This window comes from Elephantulus edwardii, unplaced genomic scaffold (genome assembly GCF_000299155.1).
Source record: "Elephantulus edwardii isolate Elephantulus edwardi_28Jun2011 unplaced genomic scaffold, EleEdw1.0 scaffold00319, whole genome shotgun sequence".
In the NCBI taxonomy this organism is placed as follows: domain Eukaryota; kingdom Metazoa; phylum Chordata; class Mammalia; order Macroscelidea; family Macroscelididae; genus Elephantulus; species Elephantulus edwardii.
Window position 1 is genome coordinate 1,638,631 of NW_006400069.1, and position 15,205 is coordinate 1,653,835.

Genomic DNA, 15,205 nt, shown 5'->3' on the forward strand with positions numbered 1-15,205 from the left:
CCAAGTATAAGTTTCGCATTAGAACGATCAAGTGTTCTGGGATTCCCATTCTTCTTAGAGTCAGCCATAGTTTGTTATGATCTACACAGTCATAGATGTCAATAATTGTAGAGGGGCTTCAGGTCTTTTGTTCATAGGGTCACTATGAGTCATGCTCAACATGAAGGCAATCAACAACAACCACAACAGTATTGCCACTCCTGCTTCTTTTGTGGATGCCATTTGCTTGATGTATTTTTTCCAAGCCTTTGATTTTGAGTCTTTCTCTTAGTTTCTTAGATGTGTCTCTTGTAGGCAACATACTGATGAGCTTTGTTTTTTATCTATTCTGCTCTCTCTGTTTCTCTTGATTGGTGCATTTAGACCATTCACATTAGGTGTGATTATTGACAGGGCAGGTTGCCATTTTGCTATTGTTTTATTTTGTTTTGTTTTTTGCTGTTGTTTCTTGTTTTATGGTTCATCCTCTTTCCTTTAGTGTCTGTGTGTGAAGGATTTTCCTTAAAAGTTCTTGTAGACATGGTCTTATTTTCACAAATTCCTTAAGTTCCTACTTTTCTGCAAGGGATGCAATTTCCTCTTCATATTTGATAGAGAGCTTTGCAGGGTATAGTATCCTCAGTTGACAGTTGTTTTCTTTCAACTTTCTGTTCTTGCCCAAATGGTTTCTGCTAAAAAATTAGAACTTAATATCATCGCTTTTCTTTTGTAGGAAACTCTTTTTCTTGTCCTGCTTTTAGTATTCTATCCTTATCCTTTATTTTGGAGAATTTGATTATGATATGTCTTGATGTTCTTTTCTCTTTGGGACTAGTCTATTTGGTGTTTGCTGAACTCATTCTTCATAATGCCTGTTAAGTTTTCTCCTAGTACCTCTTCCACTATTTTCTCAGTGATATCCTTATATCCTTCATACTCTAGAATTCCAGTCATGTATGTTGTTCCTTTTGATGTCATCCAACATGATCCTAATGTTTTCTTCATTTTCTTTGTCTCATCTCTAATTTTTCTTCTGGTTTGTTTCTGCTGAAGTTCTTGTCTTACAGCTCACTGACTCCCTTTCCCATCTCTTCTATTCTACTTTTTTGTCCTTCCAATGTGTTGCACACTTCCGCCATTTTGGTCTTAAATTCTGGATTGCATTTTCATGCATCTCTGCTTTTTTCAATACTGTATTAGCAATACCTTGTCTATCTTTTGGTAAGTTTTTTAGTTCTTGTACCTCTTTATCTATACTATCAATTCTTTCTTCCATCTTTTGCCTTTTCTTCTGTAGTTGTGCAAGTTTCTCTTCATCAAAATGTTTCCTCTGGCTCTGTGTCTCCGGAGTGTTTGCTTTCTTAATGGTTTCCATTGTTTCTTCCATCATTGGCATTTTCTTTGGTAGCTGTTCAGATCAGTCCATGTCAATATAATTGTTCTGTACCTCTAGGGTATTCACTTTCTTTGTGACTTCCATTGTTTCTTCCATATTTTGAACTTTCTTTCATATCTGTTCAAATGTCTCTATATCAACATATATCATCTGCCTTCTTGACTCTAGGGTATTAAGTGGGTCTATAATATTCTCTACTTTTTGGGAGAAGTTCCAATTTGTTTTTTACAGTGTTTGAAGCTGCCTGCTATTTTCTCTATATTATGTGAAGTTTTTCTTAATAAATATTAGGTCATTTCTATTGTATCTGCATAAGTTGTCAGGATCTTATTGATTAGTTGCCAACTGAAAGTGCCTTCTGGCAGATCTGTCTTTCCTAAAGCCCTTCAAGTTCTCTCTGCTCTGCACTTCAGCCCTGCAGGAGTCTCATCTTAATGCAGTTCCTTCTTCAAAACTCTATTGTCCTCCTTTGTCTATGGAGTGACTGAGTGGTGTGAGACCAGGTGCTTCACTCTTGCCATTTCTGTCCAGGGGATTTTCAAGTCAGCTCTCTTTCTTTCAGCCAACGTGACAACTGAGAAAGCTGAGAAAGCCTTTCTCCTGCTTGTAGCTCTCTATCCCAAACTCTCTTGTCCTGTTTGGCCCCTGGGATGACCCCACAATCACCGAGAGCCAAAGATCCTCGAATCTCAAAACCAGTCTTAAAGTAATTTTTAAATCCAGGGGATTGATAAAAGGTCATAGTTTGGTTCTTATAGATCTTCTTCATCTTAAATTTTAACTTGTACATGAGTAATTAATGGTCTGTCTGTTCCACAGTCAGCATCCGGCTTGGTCTTAACTTCTGATATTGAGCTTCTCCAATGATTCTTTCCACAAATGTAAAAAAGCTGCCTATGTGAGGTTATCAGGCGAGGTCCACATGTATAGTCATTATTTGTGCTTTTATGAAAGGTATTCACAATGAATAAATCATTGCTTATACAAAATTCAATCATTTGATCTCTAGCCTCATTTCTGTTACCAGGTCTATAATTTCTGACTACTTTTGTTTCCAACTTTTGCATTCCAGTCACCAATTATTATTAATGCATCTTTATCGCATGTTCAGTAAATTTTAAACTGTGAAAGTTGGTAGAAATCCATAGTTTCCTTCTCTTTGGCTTTAGTCATTGATATGTATACTTGAAATAGAGTTGTATCAACAGATCTCCTTGCATACATGTGAATAGCATCCTCTCACAGCATTGTACTTCAGGACATATCTTGAAGCAGTCTTTTTATTATAAATGTAACACAATTTTTCTTTAGTTTTTTTGTTCCCATAATAGTAGGTCATATGATTGTCTGATTCCAAATCACCAAAGCCAGACTATCTCACCTCATTAATGCCTGAAATGTCAACACAGGGATTAGTATTTCCATATTTTCTTTGGGGGACACAATTCAATCCATAATATCTTGGAAAGATGTTACTGACATGCATTTACAAATACCAATTACCACATTATTATATTTAACACATCCAAAAATTTGACAAAATTTTTAACTACGAAAATAACAGCATTTCTCATAGTACATGTACATGAAATCAGATGATCCAAAGCTTCAATGTGATTGTATAATAGTAACAGCTCTGTCTAGGTCACGTTAGAATGTTTAGCCATTATATTAGCATGGTCTTTTAGACTTATAAATGTACAAACCAGGTAAACTAGATATATTTTTAAAGTTTCTTTTGTTATAAGTAATAATAGGGACAATTTTATGAAAAATAATAAATTTCTTCAGAAATATTGCACAGAAATTTTACCAAGACCATTATTTTGTTGTCTCCGCCTCTGACAATGTCACCATGTCCTGTGTCCCTAGTGACATCTCCAAACTCAAGCTAATGCAGTTCTTATAGGACATCAGTTGGAGGAAAGAAATCCAGGAGCCTCAACTTTCATATTAGGGAAGGACTACTTATTGATTACTGGAGGGAAGAGGAGGTTGAAATCTGATGTGACTTCTCTGAGACCACATGGCACATCCTGACGGTTTGGTTCTTGTTTTCTTCTCTGAGCAGTCCACATCTGTCCGTGAAGTCACCAATGTGATGACAACAATGGCCTTTTGTGCTTCATGGATTCTCTTAAGATAGAAGGAGAGATCATGTAGCCATGCTTTGGTCAAAGAAATGTCAACACTTTCCTTCCTGACAAAACACATAAGCAGTTGTTTGAAGCCAGGATGCACAACTAGGGCAGCCATCTTGCAGAGAGGAAAAAAATAACTACTAAGGGCCACATAGAAGATGGAAGGAGCTTTGTCTTCAGGGGTGTTGCTGAGCTACTGAGCTATTATACATATGCTGGGACTACCTACTGCTAGAGTGTTTGTTTTGTGTGTATGTATGCATGCATGTCTGTGTAGTAGCAAGATGTCTTCAACTGTTTACAAAGTAGCTTCTCTCTTAGGTGACCAAAAGCACTTTGTTATAGATTGAATTATATTCCTTAAAATATGTGTTGAAATCCTAGTCCTTATACCTGTGGATGTAATTCTGTCTGTAAGTAGCGATTTCTTTTTTATAATATTTTAGATCATACCTGTGTGGGGTGAACTAAAAAATCTTATCACTTTCAACTCATAAAAAGAGTAGATTAGAAAATTATTTCCATGTCTTTTGCCCATTTTGTAACTGGGTTATCAGTCTTTTTCTTATGGAGGTCCAGGAGTATTCTGTAAACTTTTGCTGTAAGAGTCTTATCTGAGATGGTATTACCAAATGTTTATTCCCATTCTGTAGGTTTTCTTTTCACTTTGTTGGAAAAAGTTTTTGATGCGCACAGAGATTTAATCTTTAGAAGGATGCATCAATTTTATTCTCTTTAAATTGTGTCTTTCTGGTTGTATTTGGCAGTCTCTTTATACCTTGGGCTAGCACTTCTAAGCTTGATCCCGGTCTGTCTCTTATGAATGTTATGGTTTTGGGCTTTACTCCGAGGTCTCTCATCCACCTTCAGTTGATTTTTGTATATGGTGTGAGATGTGGATCCTGTTTCAACTTTCTGCAGGTGGAAGTCCAGTTTTGCCAGCACCATTTGTTGAAGAGGTTATCATTTCCCCATTTGATAGCTTTGATTTCCTTGTTGAATATCAGTCGACCATATTTCACAGAGAAAGATATTTGAATCGCAGACACATGAAGAAATGCTCCAAATCACTGGCAATAAGAGAGATGCAAATCAAAACCACAATGAGGTACCATCTCACTCCAGTACCAGTGGCAAAGTTTAACAGGGCAGCAAGTTATAAATGTTGGAGAGGATGTGGCGAGGAAGGAATTCTTATACATTGTTGGTGGGATTATAAAATGATACAACCATTCTGGAAGGCAGTTTGGCGCTTCCTCAAAAAGCTGAACATCGTGTAGATGTTCAATGAAATGAAAAATAAATAAAATATTAAAAAAAAAAAGCTGAACATCGAAATTGCATATGACCCAGCTATTCCACTACTTGGAATATACCCTGAGAACAAGAGAACTGAGGCACAAACTGAGATTTGTACACCAATGTTCATGGCAGCATTATTTACCATTGCAAGAATATGGAAACAGCCCAAATGTCCAACCACAAATGAATGGATTGAGAAATTATGGTACATTAACACAATGGAATACTATGCAGCATGCAGGAGCAATAACTTTGTAAATTATTACCTAACTTGGGAGGGATTGGAGAGAATTATGCTGAGTCAGTTAACTCAGTGTCATAAGGATAAATACTGTATAAAACCATTATTGAGAATGAGTATAAGGATCCAGGAGGGGTGGGAGAAGCTGGAAGCAGAGGGATGTGGATGTGCGGGGGAAGGGGGGATTAACCATTTTGTTGTACAATTTGATGGGGGGGTGAGGGAAATGAAAAGAATTTGTCCAAATTTATATTCTAATTTTGTAAATAAACTAGTAGATGGAAAAAAAGAGTAGATTAGACACAGACATTGTGAAGACCATTTCTAATCCAAGGAAACAAGGAATACCAGTACTACGGAAGGAAATGATTGACATTGCAGAGACCCTAACTTACTTTTTCTTTCCTTTTCAAAAATGCTAGAAAATATATTTCTGTTATTTGAAGACATTAACTCTGGTGTTTGTGTTACAACTAGTAAACAAACACAAACAAACAAGCAAAACAACCCTTCAACTCAATGTCATTGAGTTGCAACTGACTCATAGTTGACTCTTCAAGAGGTTTTCAGAGGCAGTAAAGTGCCTGGGAAGAGATTTCCCATCTTTTCCTGTAAAACAGCTGAGCAAGGTCTTCATTTCGGTTAACACAGTAACTCCCTACTTACTAAACCACCAAGAGAACTAGGAAAACAAAAAATGTTCCAAAAGACACAGAGAACACTAGCAGTGTAGTCCTTCAGTGCAATGAACTGGTCGCTCACTCAAAAGCTGTGTGTCTCTAGTAGCTTTAATCCATCAGCTGCTCTGTGGGAGAAAGATGCACAGCAAGCCAATGGAAGGTTGCTATGAGTTAAAATTAGCTCACTGGAAAGATGTTTTGCCAGTAAGTGCAGACGTGGTATCTTGGCCAAGGTACCTCTCTCCTGGAGAGAATATTCTGTGGCTTATTGTTCCATGTGAAAGGTACTGTGGACTTTCTGCTTTTCTAAGTCCATTCTTACCTGATGGGCCAGCTTGCTTGCTCTCAGAGGCCTCCTCAGTGAGAGCAGAGGAAGTGCTCTGTGAATTTATGCATACATTCATTCAGTGGCTCTACAACATACACTGAGAATATACATATGAACATCCTCTTGTCTTCCCTATCATGCACATACCACACTGCTCCCTACACCAGGAGCTTCTTGAGTCAAGAACTATGTTCATGTGGTATGAATCCAGGGGTTTGCCTGTGGCCTAGAGAGATACCAGTAATAGTCATATACAGCAAGAATTATAGTAAGACAGTAAGACTGTGTACTGGGGCTTGCCCTGAGCCTAGGCTCTGCTGACAGATCCTCAGTGTGACTCCTCAGCTGCTGTTGCCATGTAATGTCTGCTCCAGCCCCTTCAACCAGTCTGTCTTCTTTTAGAGCCTTAATGACTCTGTCAGGATTTGACCTTCACTGTCTTACTTTTGTTGCTATTAGTTGATATCCAATTGACCTTGACTCATGGTGATAGAACAAAGTTCTATCTCCAAGATCAGTTATGGATCAAACCCTTTACTGGCTGGGTTTTGGAAGTAGCTCACTGGCTCTTTCTTGGTCTCTCTCAGTCTGGACACTGGGCTGAAGCCTGTTTAGTATCATAGGGACACATAAGCCACCCCTGACAGATGGTGATCACCACACCCAAGGTGCTGGCTAGGAACTGAGCTCAGTTTACACAGAAGGTGAATATTCACAGTTGAACCACTTCTGCCTGCTGTCCACATTTACTGCTGCTGTTCTTGGCTGCTACTGAGAGGGCCTCCAGCTCCTGGTGGCACAACATGACAGAGCAGAACTGCTCCATATGGCTTCATTGCTGATAATCATCAGGGGAGCAATCACTAGGGAGGACTTCATTTTGTTTTTTCTGAGGAACCTTTAGTTAGCAGCCAGTCAGAAGCTGCTTGCTCCTTGCAGACATTTTGGTCTATTCTCTCCTGCAGTATCTTCCTGTGGCAGCAATTAGAAGGCCATCCAGAGAAGCCATGGGTCTTGCCTCTTCCCTCCTCATATGTGTTCAGTGACCATTGCTGGTTTTAATTGCAGCTTCCTTATTGTTCTTGAATTTCCATTCAGATGGTTTGGTGGAATGGCTACTGTTGGCTTAAACTAGGGTATGTTGTTATTTGGTACTATCAAGTCAGAACCGACCCACAGCCAACCATCCAGCAGGTTTTTAGTAGCAATTAATGGCACAGGAGGAAACTGCCCATCCTTCTCCTGCAGAGCAGCTGGTGGATTTTAACTGCATGCCTTCAGGATTCTTACCACTAAGCTACCACAGCATCCTAGGTTTCATGAAACACAGTAATGTTGCAGCTTTGAAACATTTATATGAAGAGAATTACAATTGAAGAACCATCATAAACTTTTACCCATGTCTCCTACCAGATCTTCTGGTAGAACTGGAGCCTGGATCAGTTAAAAATAAAACAACAACATTTAATGGTAATAATACTTTGCACTTATCTAGTAAAAACCATTTTGAACACAGCAGAGGTAAGGTCATGAATGTTTGCTTGCTGATGTTTATCACGAATCTTCTGCTTTATGTTAGGACTTTGTGTACTGAAGCCATTTTCCTCTCTCACCACCTAGGGCCATATTTCATGTTGGCTGTTATGTTTCAGATTTAACAAGAAGTTGCTCTTCATATTTGAATGGTATGTTTTAAAAACATATCTGTAAATAGGTGAAGAAAGATTGGTGAAAGGTGTGGAGTTCTTTAATCTTTCTGATAGATATTTTTGCACTTAAAGTTACCTTTCAGTGACTGTGAAAGCAAGTTTAAAAGGTTGTGACACATATTTCATGTCCAATTTTGAAGCTACAGAACTTTAAGAAACTCAAGGAAAGAAGGGTTTGGGTTTTTTGGTTATTTTTTCCCCTCCCCTAATTGGAGGATGGCTTTTCAGAATTACTCTTAGTTACGTGAAAGCAAGGGGGGGAAATTTCCTGGAGAAAGAGTATATTTTCTCTTAGTTGAGAAGGAAAAGAAAGTCACATTTTATATGCAGTTGGGTAGTTGACTTTCTCCCAGATCCATCATTTCCTCTGGGGACTATCTCCCTGACGCATCATACATCACCACAGCAATTCTCAGACATCAGTAAAACTGTAGTGCTAGGTTGATGGGTTGGAGTCATGCACATCAAGCAATAGGTCCCTCAGAGGCCAGTAGAGACAATCCATGTCCAGCCCGGGGCCTTGGATAATGTAATATCTCAGGATATAATCACTCAAGAAGCAATATACTCATACTCAGTTTAATTTCAAGATGAAAGAGATACAGCATTAAATTGATTATTTGGCCACAGAGCAATAATTCAGTATTTTGCAGTCTACTGTAATCACACATCTTACTACAGCAAATTTGGCTTTAGGTTCATCAAGGTAATTCTATCACAGTTGCCATGGAGTCTGTTCCACTCACTGTGATATTGTGTGTGTGTCAGAGGAGAGCTGTGCCCCACAGGGCTTTCAGCGGCTGAGTTTTGCAAGTACATTACCAATAGATTTTTCCTAGCAACCTCTGGGTAGCCTTCTACTCTTTCAGGTTAGCAGCCAAGCACATTACTTGTACCCCTGTAAATTACTGGGTATTTGTGTATTTACAGATAAATAATACTGCTGGTTCAAGAACTTAACAGTCAATTGATAGATGTTTCTCTAAACCAAGAGAAAATGAATGATGTGCTTTTTCTGCAGAAGCTCCTAAAGGCTCATAAACCTAGGAAAAAATCAGGACTCTAATTAAAGATGGTGGATTTTCACATCTTTCCTCTCAAATCCTAATAAAGAATTTCAAAATGAAAACATCTCCCAAAACAGGAAAGGAGTTTGGAGAAAGGGTTATATGAAAACAAGCAAATTCTTAAAAAAGAACACAGAGTTATTGAAAGCAGAAGGTCCAGGTGACACCAGAGCAAGAGAACAGAATACAGGCGTGGTATATGCTGCCAATTCAGAGACTATGTTCAGCCATAGTAGTGGTTATTCCACCCAGCAGGATGTAGAACTGCTCTATGATTAGAGCCAGAAAAACCAGGGCAGAAAATAGGATTTAGAATGAAAGTCTTATTAACAAAACAGTTTTATCCCTCCCTAAACCCCATCCTAACTCACAAAGGGAAACTGGGAATCAGATATTTGTTCCAGACAAACAAACAAACAAACAGTGTTAGTTTCTTAAGACTGCTGTAATGAAACATCACAAAATGAGCAGCTTCTAAGAATAGAAATTTATAATGTTACAGTTACAGAGAAAGAGACATCAGGGTGTTAACCTTCTTAGGCTTGCAGGGAGAATCCAGTTGTTCGAGTCATTGCATGGTAGCATTACTGAATACTTCCTCTGTCTCTGTGGCTCCTGTTGTAAGCCAATCCATAACATTAACTAATCTCCCCAAAAGCATTTGATCAAGGAGAACGAAAGTTCCTAATATTAGCTTTGGTGTCATCCACATTTTAATTTTAAAGGGTAGGTCGCTATGAGTCGCAAGTGACTCGACAGCACATAACAACAACAACAACAGTTCCAAAAAACCCAATAAAATCCTACTCATGCACTCTAAGCCAGCACCTGCTGGTTCACAAACACCACTTCCACAGGAGTGCTCCTGCTCAAGCCTCTCGTTAACAAGACTGAGGCCTGCTCTTTTGTTTTGGTTTTTTGTTGGTGGTAGTGGTGATGTTTTAGTTTCTATTTTTTTTAATTTGTTTTATATTGGTTTGCTTACAAAGTTTGTATATATTTTGTTTCACACTATTCTTCATTCACATTGTGTTTCATACAATTGTTGAAGAAACATAACATCCCAACTACTGTCATTGTGACCCTTTATTTTTAAGGATGAATAGGAACACTTGGGAGAACCCAGTGATCAAAATACTAAGAATGTTGAAAAAAGCAGTCAACGTTTTATGGAAAAGATAATTCAGAGACAACACAAAAATGTAATTTATTTCCTCAGAGATATTTCAGAAGGTTTTTGCACAGGCAAAACCAGAAGTGGATGCTATGAAAAGAGATAAGAAAGAGTTTGTAGATAACAAAAATGCAATACAAGAGTTGAGAGGCAAAACTGTGGAACTCTTTCTGAATTTAAAGGCCAAGGACTGAGATTGAAAATACAAGAAAAAATAAGTAATAAAAAGGAGTAGAGAGAATGATGAGAGGAGTAGAGAAACAGGAGGCAAGGAATTTCCCAAAAGGACTACAAAATGGGTTGAAGGCTTTAACACTGAAGTTAACAACAAACCCAGAAGGTGAGCAGCAGCAGAGCTGGTGTGATGGGCCTAGAAGAGGCCCAGAACTAGTTAGTGGTAACAGATAGCAGTGCCAAGAAAAACTTGTACTGAGCTGACTAAGAGCAGCCTGACCTGTGGGAACTTGGAGGAATCTATCTGTAAAGGACCAAGAGGGAGCCTTCTTGCAAAGCAAAGCTGAGGGAATCTGTCTTTTGCAAGGGGAAGCCTTGCCTATATGTTTCCTGATCCAGATCGTGAATCATACCCACCTAATCCTGAGTTGTACTCTTCTTACTTTCTTAGTAAATTATTTAACCCAAAGTATACACACACTCTGCCCTGGATGTGCTCACCAGGTTGGGCGAGGAAATCTGGAGGCCAGCGACCTGGACAACTGACTGGAAGAGGTCCATATTTATTCTCATTCCAAAAAGAAGTGATCCAATAGAGTGTGGATTATCAAACAATATCACACACAAGCAAAATTTTCCAATATTATCCAAAAACTACTGGAGAAACAATACACTGATAGAAAACTACCAGAAATACAAGTGAGGTTTAGAAGATGCCATGGCACTAGAGGCATTAGAGCCAACATTAGATGGATGTTGGCTAAAAGCAGATTACCAGAAGAATGTCTACCTGTGTTTTATCGACTGTGCAAAGGCATTTGACTGTGTAGATCACAACAAATTATGGCTAACCTTGAGAAGAATGAGAATCCCAGAATACATGATTGTGCTCATGTGAATCCTATACTTGGACCAGGAAGCAGTCATCAGACAGATCAAGAAGACACTGTGTGGTTCAAAATCATGAAAAGAGCGCAGAGATGCATTTGTCACAAATCAGGGATGCATCTTGCCTCCATACCCTTTCAGTCTATGTGAAAAGGGTCATTCAGGAGGCTGAACTTTGTGGCATCAAAATTGAAGAAAGTTCACTGACAACCTGAGCTATGCAGATGACATAACTTTACTTGTCAAAACCGAGGAGGACAAGAAGAATTTTCTGAAGAAGGTTAAGGACTGCAGTCTCCAATATGGATTAAAGCTCAACATCAAGAAAACAAAGATTCTCACCAAGGGGCCAAATGGCAGCACTGTGACATTGTGATAGATGGAGAAGAGATTAAGATTGTTAAAATTTTAGCTTGCTTGGTTCCACTGTCAATTCTCTTGGCACTTGTCTTGTTGTTGTTTGCTGCTGTTCAGTCTAGTACAACATACAGAGACCCTGTGAACAATGGCTCTTAACCCTGTCCTATCCTGTGCCATTCTCACACTTGCTGGCACACTAGAGTCCATTTTGGTAGTCACTGTCAATCCATCTGGTCAAGGATCTTCCTCTCCTCCTCCAAACCTTCCAAGCATCATGTCCCTCTCCAAGGAATAGCTAGCCCCACCTAGCAATGTGCCTAAGTATGTGAAGTGAAACCTCATCATTCCTGCCTCTAAAAAGCACTCTTGTTGGGGAATGTTGGGGAAGAAGAGAGGGCCTCTGGCCAGGACAGATTGCCTATCTCTGGAAAAGTACAAGCTTCCCAATGACCTTTAATATGGGGTAGAGCAAGTTCTCCTGTGTTTGGCCATACTAGCTTGATAAAGCTCACCACCTGCAAAGATGGCTGCCACATCTGTTGAGCTGGGAGTAGTCTGCACGAGGCTGAGGTGCTCCTACACAATCCACATGTCCCACAGCTGCAAGCCCACCCTATTCTGTCTTCCTATTTACTTGCTCATATATAAGTGTGCTTCAGTCCCCCAAAAAGTTGAACTGGATCAATTCTCCCAGAGTGGTGTGTCTCCATCATGCTTACCTCCATCAGGGTGTTGCTGTTTGTTGCCAGTGAAAAGACAGTGACACACTTTGGCTGCATCTTCTCCAAGACATATTTGTTTGTTATTTCAGCAGTCCATGGGATGTTCAGTACTCTTCTCCACAACACCACAGCTCAAAGGCATCAATTCTTTCTCTTTCATCCCTATCCATATTCTAGCTCTTAGATGCATAACAAGTGAGCAGAAAGACCATGGCTTGAATCAGAGGCATGTTAGTCCTCAAACTGGCATCAATACTCCTCAATAATTTGGAGATGTCCCTAAATGCAGACTTTTCCAGTGAAATGTGTCTCCTTACTTGCTGACTGCTCATACCAAGGGTGTTAACTGCTAATCCAAATAAGTCTCTTTGCACTGTTATGTGCCTCTGAGGTACCTGTAACTCATAGCAACCCGATGTACAACAGCTCTGAAGCCTGCCCTATCCTGAGCCAATCTAACTGATTCTAACACACTGCATTACCCCAGATATCAAGTCAATCCATCTTATCTGGGGCCTTCCTCTCCTGTGCTGTCCCTCCACCTTTGCAAGCATGATGTACTTCTCCAAGGACCAGTCCCTTCTGGGCACATGGCCAAAGTATGTGAGATGAAACTCCAAAATCCTAGCCTCCAAGGAGAAACTTGGTTTCCCACCCTCTAAGACAGATCAATCTGTTCTCTTGGCAGTCCATGGTATGTCCAACACTCTTCTCCAGCGCCACAACTTCAAGGCATCGATTCTTCTTCTATTATCCTTTGTCATTGTCTAGCTCTCTGTTGCATAGCAAGTAACTGCAAAAACCATGGCTTGGATCATGCATACCTTAGTCTATAGACTGACGTCATTGCTCTTCAGTACCCTGGAAAGGTCCCTGACAGCAGATTTCCCTAATGCAATTTGTCTTTTTATTTCCTTGCTACTGATACCAAGAATGTTGATTGTCTCTAGACTGGCATCGCTGCTCTTTAGCACTTTGGAGAAATCCCTGACAGCAGATTTCCCTAATGCAATTTGTCTTTTTATTTCCTTGCTACTGATACCAAGAATGTTGATTGTCTCTAGACTGGCATCGCTGCTCTTTAGCACTTTGGAGAAATCCCTGACAGCAGATTTCCCTAATGCAATTCATCTTTTGATTTCTTTCTTTTTTTATGATTAGCTAATTTGTTTAATTAATTTTATTAAAAGTTTACAGAGACTTAGGGTTTCCAGGCATTCATTGTTGCACTTTTCTCCCTACCCACCCCCTTGCCCTAATTCACTCTTCTCCTTGAAAGAAAGAAAAATTCTTTCCTTGTTATACAATCCCTCCCCACAAGTCCAGTCGACTATGCAGCCTTCACTCTGGACTTCTGTAATCACAAGAATACCCATTCATATATCCCTTTTAAACAGTTCTCTCCCTCATCTGTTCCAACGCAATATACATCATTCCTACCCTCCTTTTCTGCCTTCCCTCAAACCTGATGTCAGTACCATTTTACAACAGTGGCCCTATGCAATATATGTCCTTTTGTGACTGAGATCTTTCACTCAGCATAATGTCCTCCAGGGTCATCCATTTTGCATAATATTTCATGAGTTCCTTGTATTTCAATGCAGTATAGTATTCCATTGTGTGAATATGACAGAGCATGCCATGCTCTTTGTTGGACCTTGTTGCTATGCATCAGAGAGCTGGACAGTAACTAAGAATGACAGAAGAAGAACTGGTCCCTTTGAGTTGTGATGCTAGAGTACTGAACATACATACCATGGATGGTTAAGAGAACAACAAGTTCTGTTTTAGAAAGGGTAAAACCAAGCTGCTTCTTGGAGGCAATGATTTTTAAGTTCTGCCTCACATACTTTGGGCATGTGACCAGGAAAGACCAATGCTTGGAAGGGTGGAGGAACAGCTTAGGAGAGGAAGACTCCGGATGAGATGGATTGACACAGTAACTGGAGTAATGGGGGTTGGTGTATTTGAGATAGTGAGACTGGCTCAGGATAGAGTGGAGTTCAGAACTTTTTCATAGGGTTGTAATGAGTCCCAGGTGACTCAATGGCACATAACAACAACAAATAACTCCAACATCACAGTTGAAAGGTATCAAAACTTCTTCTGTCATCTCTATTTATTGTACAGCTTTCATCAGCACAGCAAGTGATTGAAAAGATCATCGTCTGAATCAGGCACATCTTAGCCTCAAACTAATATCATTACTCTCCAATAATTTGAAGAGGTTCCAGACTGCATGCAGACCTTCCTACTGCAATACGTCTTCTGCTCTCCTGACTGCTGGCACCAAATGTATTGCTTGGAGGTCCAAGTAAGATGAAGTTGTTGACAATTTCAATCTTTTCTCCATCTCTCATGATGTAACCTATGGATTCAGTGGTGAGAATGTTTGTTTTCTTAACGTTGAGATGTAATCCGTATTGAAGGCTGCAGTGTTTGATCTTCTGCAGCAAGTGCTTCAAGTCCTCACTTTCAGCAAGTAAGGTTGAGTCATCTTCATTCAGAATATTATTTCTATTTCTTCTATCCTAATGCTATATTCTTCTTCATAGACCCCACCTTGTCAAATAATTTGCTCAGCATACATTTTTTAAGAGAATTAAACGCAGGTTATATACCTGGATTTCACGTTATGGTATGCATAGGAATCAGATCGATTACATCTGTGGAGAGAACCGCTGGAGAAGCTCAATATCAACTGTGAAAACTAGGCCAGGAGCTGACTGTGGAACAGACCACCAACTACTCATATGCAAATTCAAGCTGAAGCTGAAGAAAATGAAACCAAATCCAAGTTTGAGTCTATCCCACCTGAATTTCAGAACCATCTCAGGAACAAGTTTGAGGCTTTGAACACTAATGAGTGAAGGCCAGATAAGCTGTGGAAGGATATCAAGGGTATCATCCAGGAAGAGTGCAAACGGTCATTGCAAAGACAGAAGAGGAAGAAAAGACCAAAATGGATGTCAGAAGATACTCTGACAGAAGAGGAAGATAAGACCAAAATGGATGTCAGAAGATACTCTGAAAATTGCACTGGA